The sequence below is a fragment of the Bufo gargarizans genome, chromosome 4 (genome assembly GCF_014858855.1).
Source record: "Bufo gargarizans isolate SCDJY-AF-19 chromosome 4, ASM1485885v1, whole genome shotgun sequence".
Lineage (NCBI taxonomy): Eukaryota > Metazoa > Chordata > Amphibia > Anura > Bufonidae > Bufo > Bufo gargarizans.
In genome coordinates this window covers 386,938,870-386,954,271 of record NC_058083.1, presented here as the reverse complement: position 1 = coordinate 386,954,271, position 15,402 = coordinate 386,938,870, and the positions used below count along the sequence as shown (strand labels likewise).

General features: G+C 46.0%; 48 non-coding genes and 8 pseudogenes across 48 annotated transcripts; all 56 read left to right on the top strand.

Moving 5' to 3' along the window:
* The first annotated feature begins 101 nt into the window (after positions 1-101).
* Positions 102-217, top strand: LOC122936459. The gene has a single exon (XR_006388983.1). It is a non-coding gene; the product is annotated as a U5 spliceosomal RNA (small nuclear RNA).
* Positions 218-388: 171 nt separating this feature from the next.
* Positions 389-504, top strand: LOC122936458. The gene has a single exon (XR_006388982.1). It is a non-coding gene; the product is annotated as a U5 spliceosomal RNA (small nuclear RNA).
* A 114-nt stretch (positions 505-618) lies between these two features.
* On the top strand, positions 619-733 carry LOC122936743. Its single transcript, XR_006389257.1, has one exon. It is a non-coding gene; the product is annotated as a U5 spliceosomal RNA (small nuclear RNA).
* Positions 734-902: 169 nt separating this feature from the next.
* Positions 903-1,018, top strand: LOC122936457. Its single transcript, XR_006388981.1, has one exon. It is a non-coding gene; the product is annotated as a U5 spliceosomal RNA (small nuclear RNA).
* Positions 1,019-1,188: 170 nt separating this feature from the next.
* On the top strand, positions 1,189-1,304 carry LOC122936456. The gene has a single exon (XR_006388980.1). It is a non-coding gene; the product is annotated as a U5 spliceosomal RNA (small nuclear RNA).
* A 116-nt stretch (positions 1,305-1,420) lies between these two features.
* Positions 1,421-1,536, top strand: LOC122936454. Its single transcript, XR_006388979.1, has one exon. It is a non-coding gene; the product is annotated as a U5 spliceosomal RNA (small nuclear RNA).
* Positions 1,537-1,701: 165 nt separating this feature from the next.
* On the top strand, positions 1,702-1,817 carry LOC122936453. Its single transcript, XR_006388978.1, has one exon. It is a non-coding gene; the product is annotated as a U5 spliceosomal RNA (small nuclear RNA).
* Positions 1,818-1,987: 170 nt separating this feature from the next.
* Positions 1,988-2,101, top strand: LOC122936779. The gene has a single exon (XR_006389291.1). It is a non-coding gene; the product is annotated as a U5 spliceosomal RNA (small nuclear RNA).
* Positions 2,102-2,270: 169 nt separating this feature from the next.
* On the top strand, positions 2,271-2,385 carry LOC122936574. The gene has a single exon (XR_006389095.1). It is a non-coding gene; the product is annotated as a U5 spliceosomal RNA (small nuclear RNA).
* A 171-nt stretch (positions 2,386-2,556) lies between these two features.
* LOC122936898 lies at positions 2,557-2,662 on the top strand (annotated as a pseudogene).
* Positions 2,663-2,832: 170 nt separating this feature from the next.
* LOC122936926 lies at positions 2,833-2,939 on the top strand (annotated as a pseudogene).
* A 170-nt stretch (positions 2,940-3,109) lies between these two features.
* LOC122937011 lies at positions 3,110-3,213 on the top strand (annotated as a pseudogene).
* A 164-nt stretch (positions 3,214-3,377) lies between these two features.
* Positions 3,378-3,489, top strand: LOC122936980. Its single transcript, XR_006389425.1, has one exon. It is a non-coding gene; the product is annotated as a U5 spliceosomal RNA (small nuclear RNA).
* A 160-nt stretch (positions 3,490-3,649) lies between these two features.
* LOC122937000 lies at positions 3,650-3,757 on the top strand (annotated as a pseudogene).
* A 168-nt stretch (positions 3,758-3,925) lies between these two features.
* On the top strand, positions 3,926-4,038 carry LOC122936966. The gene has a single exon (XR_006389415.1). It is a non-coding gene; the product is annotated as a U5 spliceosomal RNA (small nuclear RNA).
* Positions 4,039-4,202: 164 nt separating this feature from the next.
* On the top strand, positions 4,203-4,318 carry LOC122936452. Its single transcript, XR_006388977.1, has one exon. It is a non-coding gene; the product is annotated as a U5 spliceosomal RNA (small nuclear RNA).
* Positions 4,319-4,430: 112 nt separating this feature from the next.
* Positions 4,431-4,544, top strand: LOC122936778. Its single transcript, XR_006389290.1, has one exon. It is a non-coding gene; the product is annotated as a U5 spliceosomal RNA (small nuclear RNA).
* A 169-nt stretch (positions 4,545-4,713) lies between these two features.
* LOC122936590 lies at positions 4,714-4,828 on the top strand. The gene has a single exon (XR_006389111.1). It is a non-coding gene; the product is annotated as a U5 spliceosomal RNA (small nuclear RNA).
* Positions 4,829-4,997: 169 nt separating this feature from the next.
* LOC122936586 lies at positions 4,998-5,113 on the top strand. The gene has a single exon (XR_006389107.1). It is a non-coding gene; the product is annotated as a U5 spliceosomal RNA (small nuclear RNA).
* A 167-nt stretch (positions 5,114-5,280) lies between these two features.
* LOC122936908 lies at positions 5,281-5,394 on the top strand. The gene has a single exon (XR_006389377.1). It is a non-coding gene; the product is annotated as a U5 spliceosomal RNA (small nuclear RNA).
* Positions 5,395-5,556: 162 nt separating this feature from the next.
* LOC122936451 lies at positions 5,557-5,672 on the top strand. Its single transcript, XR_006388976.1, has one exon. It is a non-coding gene; the product is annotated as a U5 spliceosomal RNA (small nuclear RNA).
* Positions 5,673-5,843: 171 nt separating this feature from the next.
* On the top strand, positions 5,844-5,959 carry LOC122936449. The gene has a single exon (XR_006388975.1). It is a non-coding gene; the product is annotated as a U5 spliceosomal RNA (small nuclear RNA).
* A 171-nt stretch (positions 5,960-6,130) lies between these two features.
* On the top strand, positions 6,131-6,246 carry LOC122936447. Its single transcript, XR_006388973.1, has one exon. It is a non-coding gene; the product is annotated as a U5 spliceosomal RNA (small nuclear RNA).
* Positions 6,247-6,416: 170 nt separating this feature from the next.
* LOC122936823 lies at positions 6,417-6,525 on the top strand (annotated as a pseudogene).
* Positions 6,526-6,695: 170 nt separating this feature from the next.
* Positions 6,696-6,810, top strand: LOC122936573. Its single transcript, XR_006389094.1, has one exon. It is a non-coding gene; the product is annotated as a U5 spliceosomal RNA (small nuclear RNA).
* Positions 6,811-6,925: 115 nt separating this feature from the next.
* On the top strand, positions 6,926-7,040 carry LOC122936742. The gene has a single exon (XR_006389256.1). It is a non-coding gene; the product is annotated as a U5 spliceosomal RNA (small nuclear RNA).
* Positions 7,041-7,211: 171 nt separating this feature from the next.
* LOC122936446 lies at positions 7,212-7,327 on the top strand. The gene has a single exon (XR_006388972.1). It is a non-coding gene; the product is annotated as a U5 spliceosomal RNA (small nuclear RNA).
* Positions 7,328-7,495: 168 nt separating this feature from the next.
* LOC122936445 lies at positions 7,496-7,611 on the top strand. Its single transcript, XR_006388971.1, has one exon. It is a non-coding gene; the product is annotated as a U5 spliceosomal RNA (small nuclear RNA).
* A 116-nt stretch (positions 7,612-7,727) lies between these two features.
* Positions 7,728-7,842, top strand: LOC122936741. The gene has a single exon (XR_006389255.1). It is a non-coding gene; the product is annotated as a U5 spliceosomal RNA (small nuclear RNA).
* Positions 7,843-8,008: 166 nt separating this feature from the next.
* On the top strand, positions 8,009-8,124 carry LOC122936444. The gene has a single exon (XR_006388970.1). It is a non-coding gene; the product is annotated as a U5 spliceosomal RNA (small nuclear RNA).
* Positions 8,125-8,293: 169 nt separating this feature from the next.
* On the top strand, positions 8,294-8,407 carry LOC122936771. The gene has a single exon (XR_006389283.1). It is a non-coding gene; the product is annotated as a U5 spliceosomal RNA (small nuclear RNA).
* A 116-nt stretch (positions 8,408-8,523) lies between these two features.
* On the top strand, positions 8,524-8,637 carry LOC122936777. The gene has a single exon (XR_006389289.1). It is a non-coding gene; the product is annotated as a U5 spliceosomal RNA (small nuclear RNA).
* A 171-nt stretch (positions 8,638-8,808) lies between these two features.
* On the top strand, positions 8,809-8,922 carry LOC122936791. Its single transcript, XR_006389302.1, has one exon. It is a non-coding gene; the product is annotated as a U5 spliceosomal RNA (small nuclear RNA).
* Positions 8,923-9,093: 171 nt separating this feature from the next.
* LOC122936443 lies at positions 9,094-9,209 on the top strand. The gene has a single exon (XR_006388969.1). It is a non-coding gene; the product is annotated as a U5 spliceosomal RNA (small nuclear RNA).
* Positions 9,210-9,379: 170 nt separating this feature from the next.
* LOC122936572 lies at positions 9,380-9,494 on the top strand. Its single transcript, XR_006389093.1, has one exon. It is a non-coding gene; the product is annotated as a U5 spliceosomal RNA (small nuclear RNA).
* Positions 9,495-9,662: 168 nt separating this feature from the next.
* Positions 9,663-9,778, top strand: LOC122936442. The gene has a single exon (XR_006388968.1). It is a non-coding gene; the product is annotated as a U5 spliceosomal RNA (small nuclear RNA).
* Positions 9,779-9,949: 171 nt separating this feature from the next.
* LOC122936792 lies at positions 9,950-10,063 on the top strand. The gene has a single exon (XR_006389303.1). It is a non-coding gene; the product is annotated as a U5 spliceosomal RNA (small nuclear RNA).
* Positions 10,064-10,234: 171 nt separating this feature from the next.
* Positions 10,235-10,348, top strand: LOC122936787. Its single transcript, XR_006389298.1, has one exon. It is a non-coding gene; the product is annotated as a U5 spliceosomal RNA (small nuclear RNA).
* A 171-nt stretch (positions 10,349-10,519) lies between these two features.
* LOC122936441 lies at positions 10,520-10,635 on the top strand. Its single transcript, XR_006388967.1, has one exon. It is a non-coding gene; the product is annotated as a U5 spliceosomal RNA (small nuclear RNA).
* Positions 10,636-10,751: 116 nt separating this feature from the next.
* LOC122936740 lies at positions 10,752-10,866 on the top strand. The gene has a single exon (XR_006389254.1). It is a non-coding gene; the product is annotated as a U5 spliceosomal RNA (small nuclear RNA).
* Positions 10,867-11,032: 166 nt separating this feature from the next.
* LOC122936825 lies at positions 11,033-11,146 on the top strand. Its single transcript, XR_006389329.1, has one exon. It is a non-coding gene; the product is annotated as a U5 spliceosomal RNA (small nuclear RNA).
* Positions 11,147-11,313: 167 nt separating this feature from the next.
* LOC122936529 lies at positions 11,314-11,429 on the top strand. The gene has a single exon (XR_006389052.1). It is a non-coding gene; the product is annotated as a U5 spliceosomal RNA (small nuclear RNA).
* Positions 11,430-11,597: 168 nt separating this feature from the next.
* Positions 11,598-11,712, top strand: LOC122936829. The gene has a single exon (XR_006389333.1). It is a non-coding gene; the product is annotated as a U5 spliceosomal RNA (small nuclear RNA).
* A 170-nt stretch (positions 11,713-11,882) lies between these two features.
* Positions 11,883-11,998, top strand: LOC122936440. Its single transcript, XR_006388966.1, has one exon. It is a non-coding gene; the product is annotated as a U5 spliceosomal RNA (small nuclear RNA).
* A 173-nt stretch (positions 11,999-12,171) lies between these two features.
* Positions 12,172-12,285, top strand: LOC122936800. Its single transcript, XR_006389311.1, has one exon. It is a non-coding gene; the product is annotated as a U5 spliceosomal RNA (small nuclear RNA).
* Positions 12,286-12,400: 115 nt separating this feature from the next.
* Positions 12,401-12,507, top strand: LOC122936973 (annotated as a pseudogene).
* Positions 12,508-12,678: 171 nt separating this feature from the next.
* LOC122936642 lies at positions 12,679-12,794 on the top strand. The gene has a single exon (XR_006389161.1). It is a non-coding gene; the product is annotated as a U5 spliceosomal RNA (small nuclear RNA).
* Positions 12,795-12,957: 163 nt separating this feature from the next.
* LOC122936739 lies at positions 12,958-13,072 on the top strand. Its single transcript, XR_006389253.1, has one exon. It is a non-coding gene; the product is annotated as a U5 spliceosomal RNA (small nuclear RNA).
* Positions 13,073-13,243: 171 nt separating this feature from the next.
* LOC122936805 lies at positions 13,244-13,353 on the top strand (annotated as a pseudogene).
* A 163-nt stretch (positions 13,354-13,516) lies between these two features.
* LOC122937004 lies at positions 13,517-13,633 on the top strand. Its single transcript, XR_006389436.1, has one exon. It is a non-coding gene; the product is annotated as a U5 spliceosomal RNA (small nuclear RNA).
* A 167-nt stretch (positions 13,634-13,800) lies between these two features.
* Positions 13,801-13,915, top strand: LOC122936704. Its single transcript, XR_006389220.1, has one exon. It is a non-coding gene; the product is annotated as a U5 spliceosomal RNA (small nuclear RNA).
* A 169-nt stretch (positions 13,916-14,084) lies between these two features.
* On the top strand, positions 14,085-14,200 carry LOC122936439. The gene has a single exon (XR_006388965.1). It is a non-coding gene; the product is annotated as a U5 spliceosomal RNA (small nuclear RNA).
* Positions 14,201-14,366: 166 nt separating this feature from the next.
* On the top strand, positions 14,367-14,482 carry LOC122937512. The gene has a single exon (XR_006389892.1). It is a non-coding gene; the product is annotated as a U5 spliceosomal RNA (small nuclear RNA).
* A 115-nt stretch (positions 14,483-14,597) lies between these two features.
* On the top strand, positions 14,598-14,706 carry LOC122936931 (annotated as a pseudogene).
* Positions 14,707-14,877: 171 nt separating this feature from the next.
* LOC122936438 lies at positions 14,878-14,993 on the top strand. The gene has a single exon (XR_006388964.1). It is a non-coding gene; the product is annotated as a U5 spliceosomal RNA (small nuclear RNA).
* Positions 14,994-15,163: 170 nt separating this feature from the next.
* Positions 15,164-15,279, top strand: LOC122936436. The gene has a single exon (XR_006388962.1). It is a non-coding gene; the product is annotated as a U5 spliceosomal RNA (small nuclear RNA).
* The last annotated feature ends 123 nt before the right edge of the window (positions 15,280-15,402 follow it).

The window sequence follows — 15,402 nt, the reverse complement described above, 5'->3', positions numbered from 1 at the left end:
TGCATGTCTAGAACATGGACAGCCTACTCCTCCCAGGTGGTTCCTTGTGCCAATTGAGGTCCGAGAGGATACCAAGAACCCAGGAAGCCCTTGCCCGATGTATACTCTGGTTTCTCTTCAGAACGTATAAATCTTTCGCCTTTTACTAAAGATTTCCGTGGAGAGGAGCAAAACTGAGTTTTTTGGCAATTTTTGCATGCTCCAGCTTGCTGGGGCTTCCTTGTTCAGGTTGAAAAACAGAATGTTCTTCTCTAGCTCTTGCAGGCTTTTTAGTGGCCTCATTTGCATGTCTAGACCATGGACAGCCTACTCCTCCCAGGTGGTCTCCTTGATCCAATTGAGGTCCGAGGAGATGGCACCAAGAACCCAGGAAGCCCTTGCCCGATGTATACTCTGGTTTCTCTTCAGAACGTATAAATCTTTCGCCTTTTACTAAAGATTTCCGTGGAGAGGAGCAAAACTGAGTTTTTTGGCAATTTTTGCATGCTCCAGCTTGCTGGGGCTTCCTTGTTAAGGTTGAAAAACAGAATGTTTGTCTCTGGCTCTTGCAGGATTTTTAGTGGCCTCATTTGCATGTCTAGACAAGCACCAAGAACCCAGGAAGCCCTTGCCCGATGTATACTCTGGTTTCTCTTCAGAACGTAAAATCTTTCGCCTTTTACTAAAGATTTCCGTGGAGAGGAGCAAAACTGAGTTTTTTGGCAATTTTTGCATGCTCCAGCTTGCTGGGGCTTCCTTGTTCAGGTTGAAAAACAGAATGTTCTTCTCTAGCTCTTGCAGGCTTTTTAGTGGCCTCATTTGCATGTCTAGAACATGGACAGCCTACTCCTCCCAGGTGGTTTCCTTGTGCCAATTGAGGTCCGAGGAGATGACCAAGAACCCAGGAAGCCCTTGCCCGATGTATACTCTGGTTTCTCTTCAGAACGTATAAATCTTTCGCCTTTTACTAAAGATTTCCGTGGAGAGGAGCAAAACTGAGTTTTTTGGCAATTTTTGCATGCTCCAGCTTGCTGGGGCTTCCTTGTTCAGGTTGAAAAACAGAATGTTCTTCTCTAGCTCTTGCAGGCTTTTTAGTGGCCTCATTTGCATGTCTAGACCATGGACAGCCTACTCCTCCAGGTGGTCTCCTTGATCCAATTGAGGTCCGAGGAGATGGCACCAAGAACCCAGGAAGCCCTTGCCCGATGTATACTCTGGTTTCTCTTCAGAACGTATAAATCTTTCGCCTTTTACTAAAGATTTCCGTGGAGAGGAGCAAAACTGAGTTTTTTGGCAATTTTTGCATGCTCCAGCTTGCTGGGGCTTCCTTGTTCAGGTTGAAAAACAGAATGTTTGTCTCTGGCTCTTGCAGGATTTTTAGTGGCCTCATTTGCATGTCTAGAACATAGCACCAAGAACCCAGGAAGCCCTTGCCCGATGTATACTCTGGTTTCTCTTCAGAACGTATAAATCTTTCGCCTTTTACTAAAGATTTCCGTGGAGAGGAGCAAAACTGAGTTTTTTGGCAATTTTTGCATGCTCCAGCTTGCTGGGGCTTCCTTGTTCAGGTTGAAAAACAGAATGTTCTTCTCTAGCTCTTGCAGGCTTTTTAGTGGCCTCATTTGCATGTCTAGAACATGGACAGCCTACTCCTCCAGGTGGTTCCTTGAATTGAGGTCCGAGGAGATGGCACCAAGAACCCAGGAAGCCCTTGCCCGATGTATACTCTGGTTTCTCTTCAGAACGTATAAATCTTTCGCCTTTTACTAAAGATTTCCGTGGAGAGGAGCAAAACTGAGTTTTTTGGCAATTTTTGCATGCTCCAGCTTGCTGGGGCTTCCTTGTTCAGGTTGAAAAACAGAATGTTCTTCTCTAGCTCTTGCAGGCTTTTTAGTGGCCTCATTTGCATGTCTAGACATGGACAGCCTACTCCTCCCAGGTGGTCTCCTTGATCCAATTGAGGTCCGAGGAGATGGCACCAAGAACCCAGGAAGCCCTTGCCCGATGTATACTCTGGTTTCTCTTCAGAACGTAAAATCTTTCGCCTTTTACTAAAGATTTCCGTGGAGAGGAGCAAAACTGAGTTTTTGGCAATTTTTGCATGCTCCAGCTTGCTGGGGCTTCCTTGTTCAGGTTGAAAAACAGAATGTTCTTCTCTCTCTTGCAGGCTTTTTAGTGGCCTCATTTGCATGTCTAGACCATGGACAGCCTACTCCTCCCAGGTGGTCTCCTTGATCCAATTGAGGTCCGAGGAGATGGCACCAAGAACCCAGGAAGCCCTTGCCCGATGTATACTCTGGTTTCTCTTCAGAACGTATAAATCTTTCGCCTTTTACTAAAGATTTCCGTGGAGAGGAGCAAAACTGAGTTTTTGGCAATTTTTGCATGCTCCAGCTTGCTGGGGCTTCCTTGTTCAGGTTGAAAAACAGAATGTTCTTCTCTAGCTCTTGCAGGCTTTTTAGTGGCCTCATTTGCATGTCTAGAACATGGACAGCCTACTCCTCCCAGGTGGTCTCCTTGATCCAATTGAGGTCCGAGGAGATGGCACCAAGAACCCAGGAAGCCCTTGCCCGATGTATACTCTGGTTTCTCTTCAGAACGTATAAATCTTTCGCCTTTTACTAAAGATTTCCGTGGAGAGGAGCAAAACTGAGTTTTTTGCATGCTCCAGCTTGCTGGGGCTTCCTTGTTCAGGTTGAAAAACAGAATGTTCTTCTCTATCTCTTGCAGGCTTTTTAGTGGCCTCATTTGCATGTCTAGACATGGACAGCCTACTCCTCCCAGGTGGTCTCCTTGATCCAATTGAGGTCCGAGGAGATGGCACCAAGAACCCAGGAAGCCCTTGCCCGATGTATACTCTGGTTTCTCTTCAGAACGTATAAATCTTTCGCCTTTTACTAAAGATTTCCGTGGAGAGGAGCAAAACTGAGTTTTTTGGCATGCTCCAGCTTGCTGGGGCTTCCTTGTTCAGGTTGAAAAACAGAATGTTCTTCTCTAGCTCTTGCAGGATTTTTAGTGGCCTCATTTGCATGTCTAGACATGGACAGCCTACTCCTCCCAGGTGGTCTCCTTGATCCAATTGAGGTCCGAGGAGATGGCACCAAGAACCCAGGAAGCCCTTGCCCGATGTATACTCTGGTTTCTCTTCAGAACGTAATCTTTCGCTTTCGATTTCGTGGAGAGGAGCAAAACTGAGTTTTTGGCAATTTTTGCATGCTCCAGCTTGCTGGGGCTTCCTTGTTCAGGTTGAAAAACAGAATGTTCTCTCTATCTCTTGCAGGCTTTTTAGTGGCCTCATTGCATGTCTAGAACATGGGACAGCCTACTCCTCCAGGTGGGTGCTCCTGTCCAATTGAGGTCAGAGATGGCACCAAGAACCCAGGAAGCCCTTGCCCGAGTATCTCTGGTTTCTCTTCAGAACGTATAAATCTTCGCCTTTTACTAAAGATTTCCGTGGAGAGCAAAACTGAGTTTTTTGGCAATTTTTGCATGCTCCAGCTTGCTGGGGCTTCCTTGTTCAGGTTGAAAAACAGATGTTCTTCTCTATCTCTTGCAGGCTTTTTAGTGGCCTCATTGCATGTCTGAGACTGGACAGCCTACTCCTTCAGGTGGTTCCTTGATCAATGAGGTCCGGAGATGGCACAAGAACCCAGGAAGCCCTTGCCCGATGTTACTCTGTTTCTCTTCAAACGATAAATCTTTGCCTTTTACTAAAGATTTCCGTGGAGGCAAAACTGAGTTTTTTGGCAATTTTTGCATGCTCCAGCTTGCTGGGGCTTCCTTGTTCAGGTTGAAAAACAGAATGTTCTTCTCTAGCTCTTGCAGGATTTTAGTGGCCTCATTTGCATGTCTAGAACCATGGACAGCCTACTCCTCCCAGGTGGTTCCTTGATCCAATTGAGGTCCGAGGAGATGGCACCAAGAACCAGGAAGCCCTGCCCGATGTATACTCTGGTTTCTCTTCAGAACGTATAAATCTTTCGCCTTTACTAAATTTCCGTGGAGAGGAGCAAAACTGAGTTTTTTGGCAATTTTTGCATGCTCCAGCTTGCTGGGGCTTCCTTTCAGGTTGAAAAACAGAATGTTCTTCAGCTCTTGCAGGATTTTTAGTGGCCTCATTTGCATGTCTAGACCATGGACAGCCTACTCTCCCAGGTGTCTCCTTGATCCAATTGAGGTCCGAGGAGATGGCACCAAGAACCCAGGAAGCCCTTGCCCGATGTATACTCTGGTTTCTCTTCAGAACGTATAAATCTTTCGCCTTTTACTAAAGATTTCCGTGGAGAGGAGCAAAACTGAGTTTTTTGGCAATTTTTGCATGCTCCAGCTTGCTGGGGCTTCCTTGTTCAGGTTGAAAACAGAATGTTTGTCTCTGGCTCTTGCAGGATTTTAGTGGCCTCATTTGCATGTCTAGAACATAGCCCAGAACCCAGGAAGCCCTTGCCCGATGTATACTCTGGTTTCTCTTCAGAACGTAAAATCTTTCGCCTTTTACTAAAGATTTCCGTGGAGAGGAGCAAAACTGAGTTTTTGGCAATTTTTGCATGCTCCAGCTTGCTGGGGCTTCCTTGTTCAGGTTGAAAAACAGAATGTTCTTCTCTAGCTCTTGCAGGCTTTTTAGTGGCCTCATTTGCATGTCTAGAACATGGACAGCCTACTCCTCCAGGTGGTCTCCTTGTCCAATTGAGGTCCGAGGAGATGGCACCAAGAACCCAGGAAGCCCTTGCCCGATGTATACTCGGTTTCTCTTCAGAACGTATAAATCTTTCGCCTTTTACTAAAGATTTCCGTGGAGAGGAGCAAAACTGAGTTTTTTGGCAATTTTTGCATGCTCCAGCTTGCTGGGGCTTCCTTGTTCAGGTTGAAAAACAGAATGTTCTTCTCTAGCTCTTGCAGGCTTTTTAGTGGCCTCATTTGCATGTCTAGACCATGGACAGCCTACTCCTCAGGTGGTCTCCTTGATCCAATTGAGGTCCGAGGAGATGGCACCAAGAACCCAGGAAGCCCTTGCCCGATGTATACTCTGGTTTCTCTTCAGAACGTATAAATCTTTCGCCTTTTACTAAAGATTTCCGTGGAGAGGAGCAAAACTGAGTTTTTTGGCAATTTTTGCATGCTCCAGCTTGCTGGGGTTCCTTGTTCAGGTTGAAAAACAGAATGTTCTTCTCTAGCTCTTGCAGGCTTTTTAGTGGCCTCATTTGCATGTCTAGACCATGGACAGCCTTCTCCCCCAGGTGGTCTCCTTGATCCATTGAGGTCCGAGGAGATGGCACCAAGACCCAGGAAGCCCTTGCCCGATGTATACTCTGGTTTCTCTTCAAACGTATAAATCTTTCGCCTTTTACTAAAGATTTCCGTGGGAGGAGCAAAACTGAGTTTTTTGGCAATTTTTGCATGCTCCAGCTTGCTGGGCTTCCTTGTTCAGGTTGAAAAACAGAATGTTCTTCTCTAGCTCTTGCAGGATTTTAGTGGCCTCATTTGCATGTCTAACATGGACAGCCTACTCCTCCAGGTGGTCTCCTTGAATTGAGGTCCGAGGAGATGGCACCAAGAACCCAGGAAGCCCTTGCCTGATGTATACTCTGGTTTCTCTTCAGAACGTATAAATCTTTCGCCTTTTACTAAAGATTTCCGTGGAGAGGAGCAAAACTGAGTTTTTTGGCAATTTTTGCATGCTCCAGCTTGCTGGGGCTTCCTTGTTCAGGTTGAAAAACAGAATGTTCTTCTCTAGCTCTTGCAGGATTTTTAGTGGCCTCATTTGCATGTCTAGACCATGGACAGCCTACTCCTCCCAGGTGGTCTCCTTGATCCAATTGAGGTCCGAGGAGATGGCACCAAGAACCCAGGAAGCCCTTGCCCGATGTATACTCTGGTTTCTCTTCAGAACGTATAAATCTTTCGCCTTTTACTAAAGATTTCCGTGGAGAGGAGCAAAACTGAGTTTTTTGGCAATTTTTGCATGCTCCAGCTTGCTGGGGCTTCCTTGTTCAGGTTGAAAAACAGAATGTTCTTCTCTAGCTCTTGCAGGATTTTTAGTGGCCTCATTTGCATGTCTAGACCATGGACAGCCTACTCCTCCCAGGTGGTCTCCTTGATCCAATTGAGGTCCGAGGAGATGGCACCAAGAACCCAGGAAGCCCTTGCCCGATGTATACTCTGGTTTCTCTTCAGAACGTATAAATCTTTCGCCTTTTACTAAAGATTTCCGTGGAGAGGAGCAAAACTGAGTTTTTTGGCAATTTTTGCATGCTCCAGCTTGCTGGGGCTTCCTTGTTCAGGTTGAAAAACAGAATGTTCTTCTCTAGCTCTTGCAGGCTTTTAGTGGCCTCATTTGCATGTCTAGACCATGGACAGCCTACTCCTCCCAGGTGGTCTCCTTGATCCAATTGAGGTCCGAGGAGATGGCACCAAGAACCCAGGAAGCCCTTGCCCGATGTATACTCTGGTTTCTCTTCAGAACGTATAAATCTTTCGCCTTTTACTAAAGATTTCCGTGGAGAGGAGCAAAACTGAGTTTTTTTTTGCATGCTCCAGCTTGCTGGGGCTTCCTTGTTCAGGTTGAAAAACAGAATGTTCTTCTCTAGCTCTTGCAGGATTTTTAGTGGCCTCATTTGCATGTCTAGACCATGGACAGCCTACTCCTCCAGGTGGTCTCCTTGATCCAATTGAGGTCCGAGGAGATGGCACCAAGAACCCAGGAAGCCCTTGCCCGATGTATACTCTGGTTTCTCTTCAGAACGTATAAATCTTTCGCCTTTTACTAAAGATTTCCGTGGAGAGGAGCAAAACTGAGTTTTTGGCAATTTTTGCATGCTCCAGCTTGCTGGGGCTTCCTTGTTAAGGTTGAAAAACAGAATGTTGTCTCTGGCTCTTGCAGGATTTTTAGTGGCCTCATTTGCATGTCTAGAACATAGCACCAAGAACCCAGGAAGCCCTTGCCCGATGTATACTCTGGTTTCTCTTCAGAACGTAAAATCTTTCGCCTTTTACTAAAGATTTCCGTGGAGAGGAGCAAAACTGAGTTTTTTGGCAATTTTTGCATGCTCCAGCTTGCTGGGGCTTCCTTGTTCAGGTTGAAAAACAGAATGTTCTTCTCTAGCTCTTGCAGGCTTTTTAGTGGCCTCATTTGCATGTCTAGAACATGGACAGCCTACTCCTCCCAGGTGGTTTCCTTGTGCCAATTGAGGTCCGAGGAGATGATACCAAGAACCCAGGAAGCCCTTGCCCGATGTATACTCTGGTTTCTCTTCAGAACGTATAAATCTTTCGCCTTTTACTAAAGATTTCCGTGGAGAGGAGCAAAACTGAGTTTTTTGGCAATTTTTGCATGCTCCAGCTTGCTGGGGCTTCCTTGTTCAGGTTGAAAAACAGAATGTTCTTCTCTAGCTCTTGCAGCTTTTTAGTGGCCTCATTTGCATGTCTAGACCATGGACAGCCTACTCCTCAGGTGGTCTCCTTGATCCAATTGAGGTCCGAGGAGATGGCACCAAGAACCCAGGAAGCCCTTGCCCGATGTATACTCTGGTTTCTCTTCAGAACGTATAAATCTTTCGCCTTTTACTAAAGATTTCCGTGGAGAGGAGCAAAACTGAGTTTTTTGGCAATTTTTGCATGCTCCAGCTTGCTGGGGCTTCCTTGTTAAGGTTGAAAAACAGAATGTTTGTCTCTGGCTCTTGCAGGATTTTTAGTGGCCTCATTTGCATGTCTAGAACATAGCACCAAGAACCCAGGAAGCCCTTGCCCGATGTATACTCTGGTTTCTCTTCAGAACGTAAAATCTTTCGCCTTTTACTAAAGATTTCCGTGGAGAGGAGCAAAACTGAGTTTTTTGGCAATTTTTGCATGCTCCAGCTTGCTGGGGCTTCCTTGTTCAGGTTGAAAAACAGAATGTTCTTCTCTAGCTCTTGCAGGCTTTTAGTGGCCTCATTTGCATGTCTAGACATGGACAGCCTACTCCTCCCAGTGGTTCCTTGTGCCAATTGAGGTCCGAGGAGATGCACCAAGAACCCAGGAAGCCCTTGCCCGATGTATACTCTGGTTTCTCTTCAGAACGTATAAATCTTTCGCCTTTTACTAAAGATTTCCGTGGAGAGGAGCAAAACTGAGTTTTTTGGCAATTTTTGCATGCTCCAGCTTGCTGGGGCTTCCTTGTTCAGGTTGAAAAACGAATGTTCTTCTCTAGCTCTTGCAGGCTTTTTAGTGGCCTCATTTGCATGTCTAGACCATGGACAGCCTACTCCTCCAGGTGGTCTCCTTGATCCAATTGAGGTCCGAGGAGATGGCACCAAGAACCCAGGAAGCCCTTGCCCGATGTATACTCTGGTTTCTCTTCAGAACGTAAATCTTTCGCCTTTTACTAAAGATTTCCGTGGAGAGGAGCAAAACTGAGTTTTTTGGCAATTTTTGCATGCTCCAGCTTGCTGGGGCTTCCTTGTTAAGGTTGAAAAACAGAATGTTTGTCTCTGGCTCTTGCAGGATTTTTAGTGGCCTCATTTGCATGTCTAGAACATAGCACCAAGAACCCAGGAAGCCCTTGCCCGATGTATACTCTGGTTTCTCTTCAGAACGTAAAATCTTTCGCCTTTTACTAAAGATTTCCGTGGAGAGGAGCAAAACTGAGTTTTTGGCAATTTTTGCATGCTCCAGCTTGCTGGGGCTTCCTTGTTCAGGTTGAAAAACAGAATGTTCTTCTCTAGCTCTTGCAGGCTTTTTAGTGGCCTCATTTGCATGTCTAGACCATGGACAGCCTACTCCTCCCAGGTGGTCTCCTTGATCCAATTGAGGTCCGAGGAGATGGCACCAAGAACCCAGGAAGCCCTTGCCCGATGTATACTCGGTTTCTCTTCAGAACGTATAAATCTTTCGCCTTTTACTAAAGATTTCCGTGAGAGGAGCAAAACTGAGTTTTTTGGCAATTTTTGCATGCTCCAGCTTGCTGGGGCTTCCTTGTTCAGGTTGAAAAACAGAATGTTCTTCTCTAGCTCTTGCAGGCTTTTTAGTGGCCTCATTTGCATGTCTAGACCATGGACAGCCTACTCCTCCCAGGTGGTCTCCTTGATCCAATTGAGGTCCGAGGAGATGGCACCAAGAACCCAGGAAGCCCTTGCCCGATGTATACTCTGGTTTCTCTTCAGAACGTATAAATCTTTCGCCTTTTACTAAAGATTTCCGTGGAGAGGAGCAAAACTGAGTTTTTTGGCAATTTTTGCATGCTCCAGCTTGCTGGGGCTTCCTTGTTCAGGTTGAAAAACAGAATGTTCTTCTCTAGCTCTTGCAGGCTTTTTAGTGGCCTCATTTGCATGTCTAGAACATGGACAGCCTACTCCTCCCAGGTGGTTCCTTGATCCAATTGAGGTCCGAGGAGATGGCACCAAGAACCCAGGAAGCCCTTGCCCGATGTATACTCTGGTTTCTCTTCAGAACGTATAAATCTTTCGCCTTTTACTAAAGATTTCCGTGGAGAGGAGCAAAACTGAGTTTTTGGCAATTTTTGCATGCTCCAGCTTGCTGGGGCTTCCTTGTTCAGGTTGAAAAACAGAATGTTCTTCTCTCTCTTGCAGGCTTTTTAGTGGCCTCATTTGCATGTCTAGACCATGGACAGCCTACTCTCCCAGGTGGTCTCCTTGATCCAATTGAGGTCCGAGGAGATGGCACCAAGAACCCAGGAAGCCCTTGCCCGATGTATACTCTGGTTTCTCTTCAGAACGTATAAATCTTTCGCCTTTTACTAAAGATTTCCGTGGAGAGGAGCAAAACTGAGTTTTTTGGCAATTTTTGCATGCTCCAGCTTGCTGGGGCTTCCTTGTTCAGGTTGAAAAACAGAATGTTCTTCTCTAGCTCTTGCAGGCTTTTTAGTGGCCTCATTTGCATGTCTAGACCATGGACAGCCTACTCCTCCCAGGTGGTCTCCTTGATCCAATTGAGGTCCGAGGAGATGGCACCAAGAACCCAGGAAGCCCTTGCCCGATGTATACTCTGGTTTCTCTTCAAACGTAAAATCTTTCGCCTTTTACTAAAGATTTCCGTGGAGAGGAGCAAAACTGAGTTTTTTGGCAATTTTTGCATGCTCCAGCTTGCTGGGGCTTCCTTGTTCAGGTTGAAAAACAGAATGTTCTTCTCTAGCTCTTGCAGGATTTTTAGTGGCCTCATTTGCATGTCTAGACCATGGACAGCCTACTCCTCCCAGGTGGTCTCCTTGATCCAATTGAGGTCCGAGGAGATGGCACCAAGAACCCAGGAAGCCCTTGCCCGATGTATACTCTGGTTTCTCTTCAGAACGTATAAATCTTTCGCCTTTTACTAAAGATTTCCGTGAGAGGAGCAAAACTGAGTTTTTGGCAATTTTTGCATGCTCCAGCTTGCTGGGGCTTCCTTGTTCAGGTTGAAAAACAGAATGTTTGTCTCTAGCTCTTGCAGGATTTTTAGTGGCCTCATTTGCATGTCTAGACCATGGACAGCCTACTCCTCCCAGGTGGTCTCCTTGATCCAATTGAGGTCCGAGGAGATGGCACCAAGAACCCAGGAAGCCCTTGCCCGATGTATACTCTGGTTTCTCTTCAGAACGTATAAATCTTTCGCCTTTTACTAAAGATTTCCGTGGAGAGGAGCAAAACTGAGTTTTTTGGCAATTTTTGCATGCTCCAGCTTGCTGGGGCTTCCTTGTTAAGGTTGAAAAACAGAATGTTTGTCTCTGGCTCTTGCAGGATTTTTAGTGGCCTCATTTGCATGTCTAGAACATAGCACCAAGAACCCAGGAAGCCCTTGCCCGATGTATACTCTGGTTTCTCTTCAGAACGTAAAATCTTTCGCCTTTTACTAAAGATTTCCGTGGAGAGGAGCAAAACTGAGTTTTTTGGCAATTTTTGCATGCTCCAGCTTGCTGGGGCTTCCTGTTCAGGTTGAAAAACAGAATGTTCTCTCTAGCTCTTGCAGGCTTTTTAGTGGCCTCATTTGCATGTCTAGAACATGGACAGCTCCTCCCAGGTGGTTCCTTGATCCAATTGAGGTCCGAGGAGATGGCACCAGAGAAACCCAGGAAGCCCTTGCCCGATGTATACTCTGGTTTCTCTTCAGAACGTATAAATCTTCGCCTTTTACTAAGATTTCCGTGGAGAGGAGCAAAACTGAGTTTTTTGGCAATTTTTGCATGCTCCAGCTTGCTGGGGCTTCCTTGTTCAGGTTGAAAAACAGAATGTTCTTCTCTAGCTTGCAGGCTTTTTAGTGGCCTCATTTGCATGTCTATACATGGACAGCCTACTCCTCAGGTGGTCTCCTTGATCCAATTGAGGTCCGAGGAGATGGGCACCAAGAACCCAGGAAGCCCTTGCCCGATGTATACTCTGGTTTCTCTTCAGAACGTAAAAATCTTTCGCCTTTTACTAAAGATTTCCGTGGAGAGGAGCAAAACTGAGTTTTTTGGCAATTTTTGCATGCTCCAGCTTGCTGGGGCTTCCTTGTTCAGGTTGAAAACAGAATGTTCTTCTCTAGCTCTTGCAGGCTTTTTAGTGGCCTCATTTGCATGTCTAGACCATGGACAGCCTACTCCTCCCAGGTGGTCTCCTTGATCCAATTGAGGTCCGAGGAATGGCACCAAGAACCCAGGAAGCCCTTGCCGATGTATACTCTGGTTTCTCTTCAGAACGTATAAATCTTTCGCATTTACTAAAGATTTCCGTGGAGAGGAGCAAAACTGAGTTTTTTGGCAATTTTTGCATGCTCCAGCTTGCTGGGGCTTCCTTGTTCAGGTTGAAAACAGAATGTTCTTCTCTAGCTCTTGCAGGCTTTTTAGTGGCCTCATTTGCATGTCTAGACCATGGACAGCCTACTCCTCCCAGGTGGTCTCCTTGATCCAATTGAGGTCCGAGGAGATGGCACCAAGAACCCAGGAAGCCCTTGCCCGATGTATACTCTGGTTTCTCTTCAGAACGTATAAATCTTTCGCCTTTTACTAAAGATTTCCGTGGAGAGGAGCAAAACTGAGTTTTTTGGCAATTTTTGCATGCTCCAGCTTGCTGGGGCTTCCTTGTTCAGGTTGAAAAAAAAGAATGTTCTTCTCTAGCTCTTGCAGGCTTTTTAGTGGCCTCATTTGCATGTCTAGAACATGGACAGCCTACTCCTCCCAGGTGGTCCTCCTTGATCCAATTGAGGTCCGAGGAGATGGCACCAAGAACCCAGGAAGCCCTTGCCCGATGTATACTCTGGTTTCTCTTCAGAACGTATAATCTTTCGCCTTTTACTAAAGATTTCCGTGGAGAGGAGCAAAACTGAGTTTTTGGCAATTTTTGCATGCTCCAGCTTGCTGGGGCTTCCTTGTTAAGGTTGAAAAACAGAATGTTTGTCTCTGGCTCTTGCAGGATTTTTAGTGGCCTCATTGCATGTCTAGAACATAGCACCAAGAACCCAGGAAGCCCTTGCCCGATGTATACTCTGGTTTCTCTTCAGAACGTAAAAATCTTTCGCCTTTTACTAAAGATTTCCGTGGAGAGGAGCAAAACTGAATTTTTTTGCATGCGCCAGCTTGCTGGGGCTTCCTTGTTCAGGTTGAAAAACAGAATGTTCTTCTCTAGCTCTTGCAGGATTTTTAGTGGCCTCATTTGCATGTCTAGACCATGGACAGCCTACTCCTCCCAGGTGGTCTCCTTGATCCAATTGAGGTCCGAGGAGATGGCACCAAGAACCCAGGAAGCCCTTGCCCGATGTATACTCTGGTTTCTCTTCAGAACGTATAAATCTTTCGCCTTTTACTAAAGATTTCCGTGGAGAGGAGCAAAACTGAGTTTTTTGGCAATTTTTGCATGCTCCAGCTTGCTGGGCTTCCTTGTTCAGGTTGAAAAGAATGTTCTTCTCTAGCTCTTGCAGGCTTTTTAGTGGCCTCATTTGCATGTCTAGACATGGACAGCCTACTCCTCCAGGTGGTCCTTGATCCAATTGAGGTCCGAGGAGATGGCACCAAGAACCCAGGAAGCCCTTGCCCGATGTATACTCTGGTTTCTCTTCAGAACGTAAAATCTTTCGCCTTTTACTAAAGATTTCCGTGGAGAGGAGCAAAACTGAGTTTTTTGGCAATTTTTGCATGCTCCAGCTTGCTGGGGCTTCCTTGTTCAGGTTGAAAAACAGAATGTTCTTCTCTAGCTCTTGCAGGATTTTTAGTGGCCTCATTTGCATGTCTAGACCATGGACAGCCTACTCCTCCCAGGTGGTCTCCTTGATCCAATTGAGGTCCGAGGAGATGGCACCAAGAACCCAGGAAGCCCTTGCCCGATGTATACTCTGGTTTCTCTTCAGAACGTATAAATCTTTCGCCTTTTACTAAAGATTTCCGTGGAGAGGAGCAAAACTGAGTTTTTTTTTTGCATGCTCCAGCTTGCTGGGGCTTCCTTGTTCAGGTTGAAAACAGAATGTTCTTCTCTAGCTCTTGCAGGATTTTTAGTGGCCTCATTTGCATGTCTAGACCATGGACAGCCTACTCCTCCAGGTGGTCTCCTTGATCCAATTGAGGTCCGAGGAGATGGCACCAAGAACCCAGGAGCCCTTGCAAGTGCCTGGTCCCGTTTTACTCGTTCGATAAAATTTTCGCCTTTTACTAAAGATTTCCGTGGAGAGGAGCAAAACTGAGTTTTTTGGCAATTTTTGCATGCTCCAGCTTGCTGGGGCTTCCTTGTTCAGGTTGAAAAACAGAATGTTCTTCTACTCTTGCAGGCTTTTTAGTGGCCTCATTTGCATGTCTAGACATGGACAGCCTACTCCTCCCAGGTGGTCTCCTTGATCCAATTGAGGTCCGAGGAGATGGCACCAAGAACCCAGGAAGCCCTTGCCCGATGTATACTCTGGTTTCTCTTCAGAACGATAAATCTTTCGCCTTTTACTAAAGATTTCCGTGGAGAGGAGCAAAACTGAGTTTTTTGGCAATTTTTGCATGCTCCAGCTTGCTGGGGCTTCCTTGTTCAGGTTGAAAAACAGAATGTTCTTCTCTAGCTCTTGCAGGCTTTTTAGTGGCCTCATTTGCATGTCTAGACATGGACAGCCTACTCCTCCAGGTGGTCTCCTTGATCCAATTGAGGTCCGAGGAGATGGCACCAAGAACCCAGGAAGCCCTTGCCCGATGTATACTCTGGTTTCTCTTCAGAACGTATAAATCTTTCGCCTTTTACTAAAGATTTCCGTGGAGAGGAGCAAAACTGAGTTTTTTGGCAATTTTTGCATGCTCCAGCTTGCTGGGGCTTCCTTGTTCAGGTTGAAAAACAGAAGTTTTCTCTAGCTCTTGCAGGATTTTTAGGCCTCATTTGCATGTCTAGACCATGGACAGCCTACTCCTCCAGGTGGTCTCCTTGATCCAATTGAGGTCCGAGGAGATGGCACCAAGAACCCAGGAAGCCCTTGCCCGATGTATACTCTGGTTTCTCTTCAGAACGTATAAATCTTTCGCCTTTTACTAAAGATTTCCGTGGAGAGGAGCAAAACTGAGTTTTTTGGCAATTTTTGCATGCTCCAGCTTGTTGGGGCTTCCTTGTTAAGGTTGAAAAACAGAATGTTTGTCTCTGCTCTTGCAGGATTTTTAGTGGCCTCATTTGCATGTCTAGAACATAGCACCAAGAACCCAGGAAGCCCTTGCCCGATGTATACTCTGGTTTCTCTTCAGAACGTAAAATCTTTCGCCTTTTACTAAAGATTTCCGTGGAGAGGAGCAAAACTGAGTTTTTTTTTTGCATGCTCCAGCTTGCTGGGGCTTCCTTGTTCAGGTTGAAAAACAGAATGTTCTTCTCTAGCTCTTGCAGGATTTTTAGTGGCCTCATTTGCATGTCTAGACCATGGACAGCCTACTCCTCCCAGGTGGTCTCCTTGATCCAATTGAGGTCCGAGGAGATGGCACCAAGAACCCAGGAAGCCCTTGCCCGATGTATACTCTGGTTTCTCTTCAGAACGTATAAATCTTTCGCCTTTTACTAAAGATTTCCGTGGAGAGGAGCAAAACTGAGTTTTTTGGCAATTTTTGCATGCTCCAGCTTGCTGGGGCTTCCTTGTTCAGGTTGAAAAACAGAATGTTCTTCTCTAGCTCTTGCAGGATTTTTAGTGGCCTCATTTGCATGTCTAGACCATGGACAGCCTACTCCTCCAGGTGGTCTCCTTGATCCAATTGAGGTCCGAGGAGATGGCACCAAGAACCCAGGAAGCCCTTGCCCGATGTATACTCTGGTTTCTCTTCAGAACGTATAAATCTTTCGCCTTTTACTAAAGATTTCCGTGGAGAGGAGCAAAACTGAGTTTTTTGGCAATTTTTGCATGCTCCAGCTTGCTGGGGCTTCCTTGTTCAGGTTGAAAAACAGAATGTTCTTCTCTAGCTCTTGCAGGATTTTTAGTGGCCTCATTTGCATGTCTAGAATGGACAGCCTACTCCTCCCAGGTGGTCTCCTTGATCCAATTGAG